This window comes from Pygocentrus nattereri, chromosome 26, assembly GCF_015220715.1.
Source record: "Pygocentrus nattereri isolate fPygNat1 chromosome 26, fPygNat1.pri, whole genome shotgun sequence".
NCBI lineage: Eukaryota > Metazoa > Chordata > Actinopteri > Characiformes > Serrasalmidae > Pygocentrus > Pygocentrus nattereri.
The window spans coordinates 4441501-4447500 of NC_051236.1; the positions used below are offsets into that span (position 1 = coordinate 4441501).

At 43.4% G+C, this 6000-nt stretch overlaps 2 protein-coding genes across 18 annotated transcripts in view; one reads left to right on the forward strand and one right to left on the reverse strand.

Annotated features, from left to right (window-relative positions):
• matn4 (matrilin 4) overlaps positions 1-6000 on the reverse strand; it is a 70906-nt gene that overhangs the window by 63956 nt on the left and 950 nt on the right. The gene's annotated exons all lie outside the window — the stretch shown is intronic.
• Positions 1-6000, forward strand: part of rbpjl (recombination signal binding protein for immunoglobulin kappa J region-like) — a 40387-nt gene that overhangs the window by 2178 nt on the left and 32209 nt on the right. The gene's annotated exons all lie outside the window — the stretch shown is intronic.

The window sequence follows — 6000 nt, forward strand, 5'->3', positions numbered from 1 at the left end:
TTTATTAAATAAGATCTGACAAGATGACTTTACTGTCATTGTACAATGAAATTGAGCAGCAATCCAACGGAACTTTACACACAAAACAATTAAAAATGAGGCTAACATATATAAAGTGCAGATTTAAGAAAAATGGTATAAAAATCTTAGAAAAATGAATTCTGGTCTCCTTTTGATGGATTTAATTAATATATGTGACGGCTTGGTCTGTATAGATTGCTTCTTTTTACTATGTTTATGTTTATTTGTATTTATTCCGGTGATAAACGGTGCGTTTACAAGCAGAAAAATCACTGATTGCCGAGGTAAGCAATTATGAATAATGTGTTTAGGTGTGTTAAACTTTGTCATGGTACTGTAAGAATTAAAGGTACAGCATTGTTTTAAAACGGTTGAAACGGTAAAAAGGGAAAATTCTAATAAATGCGGTGAATCAAAGGCCCAATCCCATTCCTTCCCTTTACCCTCAGACCTTGTTTACCCTAAAAATTTGTTTGCTTAAAAAAACAATTTAACACATTCGCCCTATAAAAGCGAATAAAAAATAAACAAACGCCGCTCAGCTCCACCCTCTAAAGACGTCATTAACAACCATCAAATAAACAAACGCCGCTCAGCGCCGTCCTCTAAAGACGTCATTAACAACCATCAAATAAACAAACGCCGCTCAGCTCTGCCCTCTAAAGACATCATTAACAACCATCAAATAAACAAACGCCGCTCAGCTCCGCCCTCTAAAGACGTCATTAACAACCATCAAATAAACAAACGCCGCTCAGCTCCACCCTCTAAAGACGTCATTAACAACCATCAAATAAACAAACGCCGCTCAGCTCCGCCCTCTAAAGACGTCATTAACAACCATCAAATAAACAAACGCCGCTCAGCTCCACCCTCTAAAGACGTCATTAACAACCATCAAATAAACAAACGCCGCTCAGCTCCGCCCTCTAAAGATGTCATTAAAAACCATCAAATAAACAAACGACGCTCAGCTCCGCCCTCTAAAGACGTCATTAACAACCATCAAATAAACAAACGCCGCTCAGCTCCGCCCTCTAAAGGCATCATTAACAACCATCAAATAAACAAACGCCGCTCAGCTCCGCCCTCTAAAGACGTCATTAACAACCATCAAATAAACAAACGCCGCTCAGCTCCGCCCTCTAAAGACGTTATTAACAACCAACAAATAAACAAACGCCGCTCAGCTCCGCCCTCTAAAGACGTCATTAACAACCATCAAATAAACAAACGCCGCTCAGCTCCGCCCTCTAAAGACGTCATTAACAACAATCAAATAAACAAACGCCGCTCAGCGCCGCCCTCTAAAGACGTCATTAACAACCATCAAATAAACAAACGCCGCTCAGCTCCGCCCTCTAAAGACGTCATTAACAACAATCAAATAAACAAACGCCGCTCAGCTCCGCCCTCTAAAGGCGTCATTAACAACCATCAAATAAACAAACGCCGCTCAGCTCCGCCCTCTAAAGACGTCATTAACAACCATAAAATAAACAAACGCCGCTCAGCTCCACCCTCTAAAGGTGTCATTAACAACCATCAAATAAACAAACGCCGCTCAGCTCCGCCCTCTAAAGACGTCATTAACAACCATCAAATAAACAAACGCCGCTCAGCTCCGCCCTCTAAAGACGTCATTAACAACCATCAAATAAACAAACGCCGCTCAGCTCCGCCCTCTAAAGACGTCATTAACAACCATCAAATAAACAAACGCTGCTCAGCTCCGCCCTCTAATGACGTCATTAACATCCATCAAATAAACAAACGCCGCTCAGCTCCGCCCTCTAAAGACGTCATTAGCAACCATCAAATAAACAAACGCCGCTCAGCTCCGCCCTCTAAAGACGTCATTAACAACCATCAAATAAACAAACGCCGCTCAGCTCCGCCCTCTAAAGACGTCATTAGCAACCATCAAATAAACAAACGCGGCTCAGCTCCGCCCTCTAAAGACATCATTAACAACCATCAAATAAACAAACGCCGCTCAGCTCCGCCCTCTAAAGGCGTTATTAACAACCAACAAATAAACAAACGTCGCTCAGCGCCGCCCTCTAAATACGTCATTAACAACCATCAAATAAACAAATGCAGCTCAGCTCCGCCCTCTAATGACGTCATTAACAACCATCAAATAAACAAACGCCGCTCAGCGCCGCCCTCTAAAGGCGTCATTAGCAACCATCAAATAAACAAACGCCGCTCAGCTCCGCCCTCTAAAGACGTCATTAACAACCATCAAATAAACAAACGCCGCTCAGCTCCGCCCTCTAAAGACGTCATTAGCAACCATCAAATAAACAAACGCGGCTCAGCTCCGCCCTCTAAAGACGTCATTAACAACCATCAAATAAACAAACGCCGCTCAGCTCCGCCCTCTAAAGGCGTTATTAACAACCAACAAATAAACAAACGCCGCTCAGCTCCGCCCTCTAAAGACGTCATTAACAAACATCAAATAAACAAACGCCGCTCAGCTCCGCCCTCTAAAGGCGTCATTAACAACCATCAAATAAACAAACGTCGCTCAGCGCCGCCCTCTAAATACGTCATTAACAACCATCAAATAAACAAATGCAGCTCAGCTCCGCCCTCTAATGACGTCATTAACAACCATCAAATATACAAACGCCGCTCAGCTCCGCCCTCTAAAGACGTCATTAACAACCATCAAATAAACAAACGCCGCTCAGCGCCGCCCTCTAAAGGCGTCATTAACAACCATCAAATAAACAAACGCCGCTCAGCTCCGCCCTCTAAAGACATCATTAACAACCATCAAATAAACAAACGCCGCTCAGCTCCGCCCTCTAAAGACGTCATTAACAACCATCAAATAAACAAACGCCGCTCAGCTCCGCCCCCTAAAGACGTCATTAACAACCATCAAATAAACAAATGCCGCTCAGCTCCGCCCTCTAAAGACATCATTAACAACCATCAAATAAACAAACGCCGCTCAGCTCCGCCCTCTAAATACGTCATTAACAACCATCAAATAAACAAACGCCGCTCAGCATCGCCCTCTAAAGACGTCATTAACAAACATCAAATAAACAAACACCGCTCAGCTCCGCCCTCTAAAGGTGTCATTAACAAACATCAAATAAACAAACACCGCTCAGCTCCGCCCCCTAAAGACGTCATTAACAAACATCAAATAAACAAACACCGCTCAGCTCCGCCCTCTAAAGGTGTCATTAACAACCATCAAATAAACAAACGCCGCTCAGCTCCGCCCTCTAAAGACGTCATTAACAACCTTCAAATAAACAAACGCCGCTCAGCTCCGCCCTCTAAAGACGTCATTAACAAACATCAAATAAACAAACGCCGCTCAGCTCCGCCCTCTAAAGACGTCATTAACAACCATCAAATAAACAAACGCCGCTCAGCTCCGCCCTCTAAATACGTCATTAACAACCATCAAATAAACAAACGCCGCTCAGCTCCGCCCTCTAAAGACGTCATTAACAACCATCAAATAAACAAACGCCGCTCAGCTCCGCCCTCTAAAGACGTTATAAACAACCATCAAATAAACAAACGCCGCTCAGCTCCGCCCTCTAAAGACGTCATTAACAACCATCAAATAAACAAACGCCGCTCAGCATCGCCCTCTAAAGACGTCATTAACAAACATCAAATAAACAAACACCGCTCAGCTCCGCCCTCTAAAGGTGTCATTAACAACCATCAAATAAACAAACGCCGCTCAGCTCCGCCCCCTAAAGACGTCATTAACAAACATCAAATAAACAAACGCTGCTCAGCTCCGCCCCCTAAAGACGTCATTAACAAACATCAAATAAACAAACGCTGCTCAGCTCCGCCCTCTAAAGACGTCATTAACAACCATCAAATAAACAAACGCCGCTCAGCTCCGCCCTCTAAAGACGTCATTAACAACCATCAAATAAACAAACGCCGCTCAGCTCCGCCCTCTAAAGACGTCATTAACAACCATCAAATAAACAAACGCTGCTCAGCTCCGCCCTCTAATGACGTCATTAACATCCATCAAATAAACAAACGCCGCTCAGCTCCGCCCTCTAAAGACGTCATTAGCAACCATCAAATAAACAAACGCCGCTCAGCTCCGCCCTCTAAAGACGTCATTAACAACCATCAAATAAACAAACGCCGCTCAGCTCCGCCCTCTAAAGACGTCATTAGCAACCATCAAATAAACAAACGCGGCTCAGCTCCGCCCTCTAAAGACGTCATTAACAACCATCAAATAAACAAACGCCGCTCAGCTCCGCCCTCTAAAGACGTCATTAACAACCATCAAATAAACAAACGCTGCTCTGGACCTTTCCAGAATTACAATCAAGAAAATTGTGAAAACAAAATTCCTTGAAGCAGAATGAGCTTATACCATTTCTGGGTCAAAAAATGCACAAACGAATGAGTTAGAAAAGAACAGGTCTAAACCAAAACAGGCCACCAGCCAGGAGAAACACGGTGTATTTCTTCACATATGGCATTGAGGACGTGTTAAACTGCTGAAGCTTCTGAAAGCAGTCGAGGCCTGAGGAATCTCCGTGGGGTAAACCATCGCAGTGTAAACACTCCGCTCAGCTTGACTCGGGGCAACGGCGGAAGCAAAGAAATGAGAGGAAGATGGAACGGGTATCGGGGGCCTCGCTGTGGAGAAACAGAGCGCTGTGTTTCTATTGAGCAGGGATGACTGACAGCTCCACAGCGGACTCAGGTTCAGAAACAGCAGCTTCTTGTTAGAGAGGGATTGGAAGCAGATGTGCAGCTTTGCTACTGTTAGCAGTCTCACTGCGGCTTTGTCTCCAGGCAGCCACTGCGCGCCTAATATAGTTACCTGGTCTTTGAGCTGATCTGGGACCAGCCTGTGTGACCTAACACCATTAGTGGACCCCTTGGAGGGCCATATAATTAGACATATGTAGGAAGAACAAGGGACTAAATCAGTGATCCCATAGGGTTTTTAGGGTTTTTCTTCAGCTACAGGTATTTCTGGCAGTTATGCAGTTTAGAAAGATGTTGGACTTAAAGCTTAATAAGGCTTGTCCGAGGCCCTCGTTTCCCAGTGGTCAGTAAAATGGATTAGAGACTTTTAGAGGGTCTTTTGTGGTGTTTTGAGATAATTAGAGCCGTGATGAAGAACATGCATGACAAATAAGGCTTAAAATGAATTCAGTGTTGAGCGTAGCTTCATGTAAGCTGCACAGGCCATAAGCAAAATGTTACATTTAAGTAAACCTATTGTTAAGTTTTACAACCCAACTGATAAGTAGCTTCTCATACACCTAACTGCGTAATATTGATTCAAATAATTCAAGCAAATTGCTTAAAATGATCTGGGTTAATGCTAATTGACTAGATTTGTGTGTGTCAACCCTACATTCATCTTGTAACGACTAACGAAAGGAGAAAAGGCAGCTATTTAATAGATTTAAGTTACTGTGCTTCCCACAGCCAAGAAGAAAGGCAGTTAAAGAGGAGTTGCACCAATTTTGGCTGTAAACCGAGTCATTCAGAGCGGTTTGGTGTGAAAAGCTCCATTCTAGAGAAACTTACCGAGTCAGAACTGTTCACAGTGGTGGTGATAGGAACCAGACGTCCCCCTCTAAAAGCTCACAGAAACGTATTACACGTCTGAGACTCTGTTTTACAGCAATTTTGGTTGAAACCTTTGGTCTAATTCATGTTTTAATTCACTTATTCGAACCCATTTAAGGTGGAGGGATACATGAAAGGGTGCTCTAAGGCAAAATAGCCCCCAGAGAACATTTCGCTGCTGTCAGAAGAAAACATTGTATCTCCATTTTTGTCGTTTTTCAGTTTTTGACATAATTTGAAAGGACCTGTTACTCTTCACGTTGTGCGTAAATTTCTTGATGAACGGACCAAAAGAAACTGCCCAAAATGACCTGGAAAGACGTCTGGTTCCATTGACTTACATTATAAGTAAGGAGAGTTTTTTCCTTGTCC